The 12,816-nt window shown below is 35.8% G+C and overlaps 1 protein-coding gene across 8 annotated transcripts in view; it reads right to left on the bottom strand.

The window, feature by feature from the left end:
- Nucleotides 1–288, bottom strand: part of LOC143255405 (peroxidasin homolog) — a 49,559-nt gene extending 49,271 nt beyond the window's left edge. For 4 of the 8 annotated variants that reach the window (XR_013030618.1, XR_013030620.1, XM_076511030.1 and 1 more), the window contains exon 1: nt 35–285. The gene's annotated coding sequence lies outside the window, so the exon portion shown is untranslated. Of the gene's footprint in view, nt 1–34 lie in introns of all 8 variants that reach the window. The other 4 variants (XR_013030611.1, XM_076511027.1, XR_013030616.1 and 1 more) reach the window with 2 other exon arrangements.
- Between the last annotated feature and the right edge of the window lie 12,528 nt (nt 289–12,816).

The raw sequence follows: 12,816 nt of genomic DNA, 5'->3' as shown, positions 1-12,816 counted from the left end.
GTCTGTGTTGGTTCTACAAATGTTTACAACTCACCGCCAGAAGGTTCAACACGAGCCCAGCAAAGCAAGACCTAAGCTTCTGCCTCATCGTTGAAATGTGCGTCGATTTTCATTGTAGAGTTCCATCGGAACCTAATATGAGATACGTCCTTCTGTACTTCATAGAGTGTAACAAACTTCCACTTCGGAACAACAACTATACACTTGTCGTGCTGTTTACCTCTCTCGCATCGATTAGGGCGACTTCTTCGCGCTAGGTCGCGCGGGCTCCAAAGAATCGTCTGCTGCACTTACAAATTACGTCACCCAGGGAAGCGTTAACATGACAAAAGGGAAATTCTAGAACACGGAAAAAAAGTAAGCTTTTTCGGAGAACTGAAGAGGAAGCTAAATTAATTTACTGAAGTTTTACTATCCTCGCTTCGTCATTTAACAACAGGGAAACATGGAAGACTAATGCCTATAGAAATTATTTAAACTCAAATCAAACATATGGAAAACGAAAGCGACTGTCATTGTTTGAATCACATGACCTGAGAAGCCATTCCATTTTTTTTTCTTGAGTGAAAGTAATGGGGAACATGTTATATATATCAATCACACTACATCTACTATATCCTATACTGACTATGCCTTCCGACAATATAGGCTTCATCAGGTTGGCTGGGATATAACAGATATAGTAGTGGTCTAGACGCTATTAAATTAATATCATAAGTGTTTATGGACAACAACCGTTGTGGTGTGAATTAAATTAAGTAAATAAGCTGTGATTATTATCATTCTTAGTTAAGTCATTTATATATAACATTTTTAGAATAGGTTTTAATTACATAATTAATAGCATTATTTTTATAATAATGTGGCATATTTTTTAAACCTGAGATTCTCACTTTTTGCGTGCGATGTCCCAGGTGAAATTAAACAGTGAATAACATAATGCATTTTTTAATTGTTTTATATAAACTATCATCGACTACTTTAGTATAAATTATTCTGAATAACTAAATTACTGAGTAACTAAAGTCATGCATTATTGATTGTAAACCAGCTGAACATGGTAGAATAATCAGTAGAAATAAGTCGGTTTGACATTATGTAGCAAATACTACGACAACGTACTAAACACTTGCAAGTGACAGCTCCTAACTTGTATCCATTCGCTAGTCTGAGTAAGGACAATATACAGATATTGACGACTAGTAGTCCTAGAAACCAGCTAATGTGTGTAATGTGTCATCAGATGTTGACAAATAAGTAATTCCATAAACAAACTAGTGTGTGTAAGGACAGTATACAGATATTGACAACTAGTAGTACCAAAAACAAACTAGTGTGTGTAAGGACAGTGTACAGATATTGACAACTAGTAGCACCAAAAACAAAGTAGTGTGTGTATGAACAATATACAGATATTGACGACTAGTAGTACCAAAAACAAATTAGTGTGTGTAAGGATAGTATACAGATATTGACGATTAGAAGTCCTAGAAGCCAGGTTTATTTTGCTTTTTTTTAAATATAAAACACGAGGTCGATCATGTACGTTCTGTAATGTTCATTTGATACATACAGTAACATAGAGTGAAACTTCATATAGGTATTTTTAGGCTTGATCCGTGAATAATGAATTATTCTCCTTCCACTAAAGTCTGGTTTCACTGTCTTTCGATCTTCAGGAATTTCTGACCTGCACGAGGTTTTGCTCTTAATTTTTAATAAAATTAAGTCACTCGTACACCGACAGTTTGCCATTCCTCTTATCCGCGTATTGCCAGCTCTGAGATCACTAGGTATGGCATATCTCCAGTACTGAATACAGTAGTCACAACAGAGTATATGCACTTCAAAATAATTACCGTATGATGCAAGTTATACTTGAATATGTTTAGTATTAAAACAAACGATGATCTACAGAGAAGAGTAAAATGACTGAGCAAGTTTTAGCACTTAAGATAAATCACAAAAAGATATTCGTTGTATGCATTATATACTACGTTCAGCCAAACTAATGCTACAAAAATCCATTGGAGCTGCCCTTGATAATATTATGTTTAACCAAACCAAAGCCATAAAAATCCACTGGAGTTTTCCGTGTTGATATTATACTTAATCAAACCAAAGCTATAAACGTCTACTGGAAGTATACCGTAGATGTCGAACAAGTAATTGGTCTAACAAAACTGCTGTTATTCCTGTTTCATTGGCCATCATTCACACGAACACGAGTGGTTATAAGCTTTTAACCTTATAGTCATCGTCAGCTTCAAATAATTGTTTAATGTCTTATGAATGGTATTTGAAATATACTATAATTAATTTTTATAACAGTTTTCTCGTCGAATGGTTCTAACTTCAAACCAATTATTTCATTTTGTTGATGAGTAAATTGCTCCTGACTGGCTTGGAATATGGTTTGGAGCCCTTAGTTGATTTAAAATCTTGTATCGTAAGTTTTGTTAGTTGAAATGCTCTGTTGTGTAATTTTTGTTTAATTAAACGCCCTCTCGTGTAAATCTAGTTAGCTTAAACCCTTTATTGTGTCAGTTTAGTTACTTCAAACTCTCTCTTGTGTAAGTTTTTAAAACTTAAATCATGTGTTGTGTAAGTTTTGTTAACTTATATGTCTTGTTTTGTTTTGTTAGTTCGAACCCTCTGCATATATCAATGGTCTTAGCTTTGTTTCAATACAACTCAGTCTCATCCTTGTTGCTAGATTGTAAAGTTCACCCAATTTTCGTCCAGAAAAGAAAGACAAGTATCGTTATATTTTGTGGAAATCTGTTGTAACTATATCTTGTTTATATCTGTTCTTAGCTCAAGTGATTCTGATTAATGAATACAGGCAGTGAGCGAAAACTTGGTTGAAAAAAAACACAAGAAATCTGGTAATTTTATGAAATAAAATTGTTTATTGTACTCGTGTACGCGATGGTATTGAATGTTTCTTACACGTTCTTTACCTCTACATTATACAGTCACAATATGTTCATTTTCACATTTCCTTACAACGCTTGATCTGTTTTCATCATTGTGGCTGTTGAAATTTTTATACATACACATAAGAGTTCCATCCAAGATTTATTCGACTATGTATACATATAAGTATTCCCTTTCAAACAAATAAAACATAATTAATCATTTGTAAAGACACAAAACAAAAACACTCACTAATGACTATCAAAAGCCTAGACCTAAGCAAGCAAAATAATATAAATTTATAGATCAAACTTCTTTATATGTATGTTTTTTAAGAAAAAAACTCTATCACTTAATGCTAACTTTAAAGAAAAACTTCGAATAGTTTATTGCCAATCATTACAAACAAATAAGTGATGTCTTAGGACGAAGTTTTTAAATATTTGTTTTATTTTGCAAATTTAGAGAGAGTCGAACACCTGGGACGTTTAACACGAGTTCGATTTTAAACATGTCACAAATCGTTAATCGTTTAAATACACGTGTTAAACCTTCATTTTTACACTACCACACACACACTTAATCAATAATTGTGTATGAAATAATAGAAGATAACGTTAACAACACAAACCTGAAGGAACTGGAATATAACAGTTACACATTTGAAGGAACTGAAGTGTAATAGTTACACATTTGAAGGAACTGAAGTGTAACAGTTATACACCTGAAAGAACTGAAGTGTAACAGTTATACACCTGAAAGAACTGAAGTACATCTATATGATTTTCTCCAAGAGTGCAAAGGTGATTAACCATTGACAAAAGATTTTCTAAAATTAGAACACAGAGAAAACGTATAACTTTTATCATGTTTGATGTTTAAAAAGCATTTCTAAAAACGTTAACGTTTTGTGATACATACAGACGGTTAGTCACACTTTAAAAGAACGATGCACATGCGTTTGTATGGTGACATATCGTTGTAGTTGTGTCATTGCGCCACGTCTGACATAGCACCTATATAAACACACCCACCCATAAGGTTCTATGCAGTTGGTTTGCGTGAACATGATATGTGAAGCTATGGAACGTTCGTCAGTATGTGTGGTCTAAGAGTGACCTGATCTTCCTTTGCAGGAAGGAGACTGTTACTGTGGAAACTGAGGTACTGTACGTTAATGCCTAATTATTGATATGAAACTGAGCATGAAGGGATCGGGAAACACCAAACATCGTTGTTACGTACTGAAAAAATTGTTTTCAGGGACACATAAATAGTTTGAAACAGTAAAACTAAATAGGTATATAAAAGGTCAAAATCAGGTTGTTTCTCTGCACACCTCTCTATCTATATAAGAATCTGTAATACATCAGTCTTTAGTGCTTTGATCAGGTGTTTTGTTACTGCAGTTAATAACACTTGGCTTACCAAGTAATATTTTTTCATCGCACTTTTGCTATTCTATTGTTAACGTTCATAACTGGATTACTGACAAAGGACTCCTGAAATAGGAGGAATAGTTTTGTGTCGAAATTAAACACACGAAAGAGTGATGATTATTTATATCAGAAACACAATAAAGAATTATTGAAATAATTACACAATAAATAATTCATTAAAAACAGAAGAGCCCTAAAAAGAATAGTTTCGATGTTCTTACTCCAGTGTCTTGGAGAATAAATATTCAAATTTCTTCAATGCCAACATAATTACACAATAATTTATATATGTGTATATATATAATGTACATATTTGAGTATGTGTGGAACACCGAAATACCTAGTCTTTTTTTTAGGGCTAATCCCTGCTTTAAATAAATAATTTATTATGTAAATATTTTAACACGGTGATCCTTTCAATTATGTGTGTTTGTGTGTACAAGTTTCGTTTCAATTTTATTAAGAAGCATTTTATTCCATATAAAATACAACACAAGCAAAAATGATGAACATCTATGTATATAATTCTGTGTCAATTTACATTATTTCAGTTGATTTACGATTAGTCTGATTGTTTATTGTTAAACTGTCTGTGCTTTATGCACCCCGACTTTAATGTTTCAAGTCCTTAAACTTACCACTGACTCACAGGAGGTCTCAACTACAAAGGATTTCTTTCAAGCATTCATACGAGAAACTAAAACTGTGTAAACTAAGAATGACTTCTTGAAATCTCGTCCTAATGGATTAAAAATAGCTTTTAAAATCAGAATGTATTCATTATGTTTCCTTTATGTTGACAAAGCGCAACCACATATGTGTCAGCCAAATAACGGATTTAAAGATGAATACTCTGCCTAAACAATCTATCAAAGACTAAATTTAATGCATTAATTCATGCGTTTACAACGAAATATTGTAATGACTTGTGACGAAAAGACCAAAAATATTTTGATATTTGTAACTGTGTTACGTTTACAAATTGTAAAAAAAATGAATATACAGTCATGTGAAAAAGTTAGGACACCCTATGAAAGCCTGTGTATTTTTGTAACATTTTTGGATAGATAGATATTTAATATCAATTTTAACAATACTGAGAGATTATAGGAATATAACTTAACAATTAAACCCGAATAAAAGACTTTTCAAGATCTTCTGTACATGTAATTCTACAAAAATGCATATTCTAACTGAGGACAAAGTTAGGACACCCCCACATTTATTCCCACTTGAAATGGCTCAACTCACACACAGGTGTATTACACCAGGTGCACATGATTAGAAGATCGTTACTCAGCATTGTGAATGAGGCTTGCCCTATTTAAACCTCAGACATTTAGTTTGATGTGCTACTGACTGTTGAAGTGAGAGTGAGCACACCTTCCTCTTTTTTTACTTTTTTCTCGCTCGCAGCGTGATTTGCTGTGTCTGTTACGGGTGTTTGTGTTGTTTTGTTACTGGGTACTGTATCGTGTTTACCGTCGACCGTGTATCTTGGTCGTGTGGGGTGCGGGTCCCGTGCTGCTTAGTAGCCGTTTCGGGTGTGTGTGTGCGTGCGTGGACTATGCAGTGTAGGTCGGTATGGCCACTGCCATCCGACCATACTATATTCGGCCGCGGTCTATCTGCTTCGTGGTGCCCGCGGCCTCGCTACCCTCAGCGATTATTGACTCCTTGAACGCAGCTGTCGGGGGTAGTCACACTGAATACCTACAGCATTTTGGGGGTGGGCGTTATGTAGCGACGCTAGTGTCGGCCACTCATGCCCATCGCCATCTGGACCAGGGGAACTTTCCCTTGTGGGACAAGCGTCTGCCCGTGGAGCTGGCCGTGCAGAACATTAAGTAGATCACCCTCCTGTCGTCTCCATTTGAGATGCCCCATGACGTCGTCAAGGACATGTTGTCGACATATGGGACCGTCAGGAAAATAGAACATGAGGCGCAGCAGTCGCGCCCAGGTGTTTGCACGGGGAACCGGCGTGTATGTTTGGACATGCGGACGCTGGTCCCTAACTTTATTGTGGTGAATGGGTTCCGGGTCATGTGCAATTACCCGGGAATGCGTCGACTGCGTAGCCGTTGTAGCCAAGAGCCCTCGCGATGTCCAGGCTACCTTCAGGCTTTCAACTGGCGTGTGGTACATAACATCTTGCTGGTGAGGGAGCGTACCTATCTGTGGAACTCGTGTACAACTGAGTTGTGTCCAGTGTGTTACACCCAGGTGGAGTCTGTATTGCACAGGTTGGTCCTCTGTCTGACGTCGGCAGTGATCTGGGAAAGGGTTGCGGACCTTTCCCGGGTCCAGTCGCTCTCGGCGGAGACCATCTTGTACCATGTCCCTATTCCCAGCCACCTGGCCTTTACCTTTCAGTACACTATTACCATCTTCAAGTACGTCATCTGGCTTGCTCGGAACAACTCCGATGTCGTACTTCTCGATACTGGGTAGGGCCAAATATCGGCTTTTACTCCGCCTAGAGGCGGACTATCAGCGCCTGGGTTTCGGGACGTTTTACCATCTCTAGCGGCCGGACGTCTCGCCCCTTCGTGCGTTGGTGGGGGGTCGGGTGGAGATCTGCTTCAGAGCTGCCCTGCCTCCACTCTCGCTTTTTGTGTTTTTGTTTGTATATAAATCGTATTTTTCAATTGTAAATATTCATGTTTGTTTATATTTCATGTTTGTTGTTTTCCATTTGTAAATATTCATGTTTTTTTCTTTGCTTGTTTATGTTTCCCGTCATGCCTTTTTGTCCTGTTATCTTTGTTGTCAATAAATTCAAAATGAGAGCAAAAGAGCTGTCTGAAACCTTCTGAAAGAAAATTGTAGCAGCTTATGAGTCTGGTGAGGTATTTAAAAAGATTTTGAAATTAGCCATTCCACTGCCCGGAAAATAGTCAACAAGTGGAAGACTTTCAAAACAACTGCCAACATGCCCAGGTCTGGTCGTCCAAGCAAATTCACCCCGAGATCAGACCGCAAGATGCTAAAAGAGGTCTCCAAACACCATAACATGTCATCACGGGACCTACAGCAGGCTCTCGCTACTGTTGATGTGAAAGTGCATGCCTCTACAATCAGAAAGTGACTGCACAAGTGTAACTTTCATGGGAGATGTGCAAGGTGGAAACCTTTGCTCTCTAAGAGAAATATCAAGGCCAGACTGAAGTTTGCCAGAGAGAACGTAGACAAAGACCAGGACTTCTAGAATAATGTTCTTTAAACAGATGAGTCCAAAATTGAATTATTTGGACACCAGAACAGAGGACATGTTTGGCATAAACCAAATACAGCATTCCAAGAAAAGAACCTCGTACCAACTGTGAAGCATGGAGGTCGAAGTATCATGGTTTGGGGCTGCTTTGCTGCAGCAGGACCTGGATAGCTCACAATCATAGAATCCACCATGAATTCTATTATGCTTGAGGATCATGTGAGACCATCTGTACGAAAATTAAAGCTGAAGCGGAACCGGACCCTGCAACACGACAATGACCCAAAACATGCCAGTAAATTCATCAAGGACTGGCTGGAAACTAAGAAATGGAGAGACCTGGAGTGGCCGAGTCAAAGCCCGGATCTTAATCCCATTGAGATGCTGTCGGGTGACTTGAAACGGGCTGTACATGCAAGAAACCCCTCAAACATCTCACAGCTGAATGAATTCTGCATTGAGGAGTGGGGCAAACTTTCTTCAGACCGATGTCAGAGACTGGTAGATGACTACAAGGAGCGTCTCACTGCAGTTATTTCAGCTAAATGGGGTAACACTAGCTATTAGGGGCTGGGGTGTCCTAACTTTTTCCTCAGTTAGAATATGCATTTTTGTAGAATTACATTTACAGAAGATCTTGAAAAGTCTTTTCTTCAGGTTTAATTGTTTAGTTATATTCCTATAATCTCTCAGTATTGTTGAAATTGAGATTTAAATATCTATATATCCAAAAATGTTAGAAAAATACACAAGCTTTCATACGGTGTCCTAACTTTTTCACATGACTGTATACAAGAGGTTCACGATAGAGTAATTTGTTTTATTTTTAATATATCCTTAATCAAATTACTTTATGGAAAATTTACTGCAGAGAAAAGGAAGGAAAACATAAAGAATGAATGTTAACGACCAGTATCTTCAGATGATTTTTCATGTTATATTGATTTAAAGGGCTAGATGATGTCGTATGTGTTTATATCTTTTAAAAAGTGAACATATGTATACAGGATTTTTGTATATAGTATCATGCTGGTTAAAAAAGGGAAACATCTGTACATAGAATCTTGTACGTAATATTATGGCGGTTTAAAAAGTAAAACATCTGTATATAGTAATAACTATAAAACTTTGAAATCTTCGAGTAAGTACATTTCAGTTTTTGCCTTCACTTACGTGAAAATAAACAAAACCAGAACTTGAACAGATTAAACAAACACTTTCTAAAAACATGTTTGAAAATTTAAATCGCATCCTAGCTACAGTATTTAACCGAACACCGAATCAACAAGGTTAGTCTGTTAAGAATACGATCCCACAACCATGAGACATCTATGTTTAGAAATATTACTATTTGGAAATGTTCTATAGTACTCTCGGAGTTGGCGCCTACGCTATTATAGTAACGTGAATAGAACCAGCAACTGGTATAGCTATGAAACACGGAGTACCTGAACATTGATTTAAAAATTAAATGAAAGTATAGATTCCTGCTTTCTTAATTATTTAGGCTTTTGTTTGGCTTATTGTATAAGAGTCTACAATATTTACTAAAAAGATATGTAATGTTAGCCTAAAACTCTTATAATGCTATTGGTATTTACTGTACGCAGAATGTCGTTTAAACACAGAAATTTAATATGGGTATTTCTACTCTAAATCTACTTCATCAGTTTGTAAAGTCCCTTACCCTCTTATTGAACATTTCTTGTTTTGGGAACAACAACAGAACTTTCAATACGATATCTTAAAGATCAAATCACTGAAAATGTTGCAAGGTTGTCCAGGTTTATTTAGTTAATTAAGTTGCATGAGTATACTTCATAAAAGTGGTCAGAATGGTAAAACATAGACAGCATGCTGGAGAGAAAAATATGACGGTTAGATAGTGTTAAGCCTAATGAACAAGTATATCAGTGTTGCATATTCTAACGTATTCCAAAAAGGTCCTAATTTAATTACATATACATGTGTATTCATAAGAACAATATTAATCCCAACTGTTTCGAAACGAATAAAAATAGAACCATTTGCTTTTACTATTACTTTTAAACACCTAAATTATCTCTAACTTAATGATGAAAATAGAAAACTAGAAACAAAGACCTAATAAATAATGTACGTACTTTTGGCGGGCCACAAATAATAACGTTGTATTTGAAACAGGAAAGGTTCACTCCTTTATTGCTTGTTTATTAAATTTACCGAAAGTTACTGCTAAGCTATTTGCCTTAGTCACCCTTAATTTTAAAATGATAGAAGAGTTTGTTTTAATGTTTATTTTTTGAATTACACGCAAACCTACACGAGGGGTATCTGCACTACCCGTCCTTCATTTAGCAATGTAAGACTATAGGGAAGGCAGCTGATGCCTCCAAAGCTGAAAGTTTGGTTTATTTTGAATTTCGCACAAAGTTACGAGAGGACTATCTGCGCTAGCCATCCCTAATTTAGAAGTGTAAGACAAGAGGGAAGGCAGCTGGTCATCACCACCTACCGCCAACTCTTGGGCTACTCTTTTACCAACGAATAGTGGGATTGATCGTTACTAATAACGCCCCCACAGCTGAAATGGCGAGCATGCTCAATGTGACGGGGATTCGAGCCCTCCACTCTCAGATTACGAATCGAGCGCACTAGCCACCTGACCATGATGAGCAATGGCAAACTAGCGAGTAGGCAGCTAGTGAACACCATCCACTGCCCAATCTTAGGTTACTTTCTCATTACCAACGAAAAGAGAGATTGACAGTTACGTTATAACGCCCTGACGTTCTTAATGTAGTAAATTTGATGTTTGTTGATTATCAGAAGATGCACATAGTAACGTGTGTGTCATTTGATAGCTTCGGATATTTTCTGTGTTTCTATACGTTCAAGTTAACTAAAACAATCCGAAAATTTAAATTTATGTTAAAAAAGGAGTGAGATAGAAGTAAGACATGTAAAAAAAACAACGTAAACAGATTCTTCGCTTAACCCTTTCCATCATTTGTTCCAAATAATTCGGAGAAATTATTTCTAGCCGTATTTCTAATTATTTGCCAGAAGTCATACACGATATTAGCTTTATATGGGATGTTTTTCACAGTCACTGTACACTATAGATGTTTAGAAATAACCACGTTTCATTTCTATCACTATCGCCATCTCGTAGAGGGTTTCAGAATTACTTTGCCTAAGCTTTCTTCTGATATTGTTTATCATTATGGAAGTATTTTTATTCATGAAGGTATACGTTGATAAAGGTTTTCACAAGGAGTGTAATGTTATATACATTTTTGGGCTTTAATTCATCTGCCACTCCCTTTAGCTCAGTAGCAAATCTAAGAGTTTAAAGCTAAAAACCAGGTTTCGTTACAATTGTATAGCAGTGCGTAAACAACAAAACCTTTCTTAAATATACTATTCAGTAAAACAGTTTTTCGTGATTCTTAGGAATACAAAACGCTTGGTCGCCAAACGATTAAAGTTGAAACTCTCGACCTGAGGTAAGCTAACAGAACATTGGCTTACTTTGGTAATAGTGTATGCAACTTAACTTATCACAAGATAGATAATTATTGTGTGTTTTCTCTGTTGTGGGGATGACTCGGGCATTACGTAACGTAGATAGAGCATGAGTAACAGATTAGGAAACACTGTACCACTAACAATCATAATATCATCGTTTATAGATAATACATATGGTTGATCCGAACTTTGTCTTTAAGCCTAACCAAATATAAAAAAAAAAAGCTTACGAAAAGACAAACAAAATTTCTATTTTTGTAGAAAGTTATATAATGTTGTTTTTTGGTGTGTGTTTTTTTCTAATATAGTTGTTAGATATAGTAATAGTTTAGTTATAATATTTTAAATAACTATTATACATGGATATTAAAGAAACTGCCTTTGGTAATCTAATACCAAACAAACTTTGTTTTCACTTTCAATTACCATTGTAATTCCATTTTTTATTCGTTAATAAATAAAGGTATTAAGTTGCCTATGTATGCACATACAGCTACTTCTTGCTTTCTGTTTTAACCTAGGGCTTAGCGTAGCCTGTTGCTAATAATATAAGGCTGTAGAGTATACGTTAGTAGTCCGATACTTATTACCATGAAAGAAAAATCTTTCTTTGTGCTTCATGATCATCAATAAGGGTGACAGTCTAGTCCCACTACTCAGTTTGACAATATTAACCCAAGAGTTGGCGTTGGGTACTTTTGACTAGCGGCCTTTTTTCTAGTTTACCATCCCCAAATTAGTTACAACTAATCCAGATAGCTCTCATGGAGCTTTATAGTGCTGAAAATTTCGGATGGATTTTAAAAAATTTTTATTTCAGCTAATGGTTATGACAGTTATAAGCAATAGTTCAATAGTAGTGTTATAAACAACGTTAAAACTAAGTTATCTAACACTAATAATATGCAGTAAATACTTAAATAACATTGTAAATAACTTTTTCTCGGTTTTGTTATGAATGATAATAAAAGAGCTTGCATGTTTTTGCGTTACCGCCATAGTTCGAACAGGAAAGAATCTGAAACTTTGTAGAACCTAGAAACCTGAAACCTCCTGTACATATTAAGGAGAACCTGAGAATGTACACTTGAGTATTATTTTTTCGATTTGACTCATAACATAAATAGCTAGAAAGTTAGTGCTGTGTTTGAAATACAACCATGCTGAATGGAATAAAAGGAAAACATTATATCAAACATATTGTAAAGCGTGTCAACAGAACCAATACAACTGACATCTGCACTTCACGACACACACATTGATCAGGAAATAATAAATACGGTTAAATCTTCAGTACCAACTTAAAAGTAAAAAATGACAAGCCTGAGGAATGTACCACAGTATTAATAAGACAAAGAAGGAAGTTAAAACAGTAAATAGTACATTTTCAGTAAGTAGTGAAAACTAATGCAAACTTAACTCAAGACGTAATGTTATACCATATATGGAACTGTTATATAGCTAGTATTAACTAGACGAAAAATAATAGCTTAAACTAACATAAAGTAGGATTAATTATGGTCAAAACACTTCAGTATTATCTTGAACAATTTATAAAGACATGAGTGTGCAGATGTAAAAGTTTTGAAAACGTAAAGTGGCGCCACCAACTACAGAAGATTTATACATGTATTTGTTTGTAATTAAGCACAATCTAACACAAGAGATTACTTTCACCAGGGTATCAAAACCAGTGGGGATGGGGGCATGCAGAAGACTTACTCAAAATGT

The sequence above is a fragment of the Tachypleus tridentatus genome, chromosome 7 (assembly GCF_004210375.1).
Source record: "Tachypleus tridentatus isolate NWPU-2018 chromosome 7, ASM421037v1, whole genome shotgun sequence".
Lineage (NCBI taxonomy): Eukaryota > Metazoa > Arthropoda > Merostomata > Xiphosura > Limulidae > Tachypleus > Tachypleus tridentatus.
The sequence above is the reverse complement of the archived record's forward strand: the minus strand, read 5'-3'. Positions and strand labels throughout refer to the sequence as shown.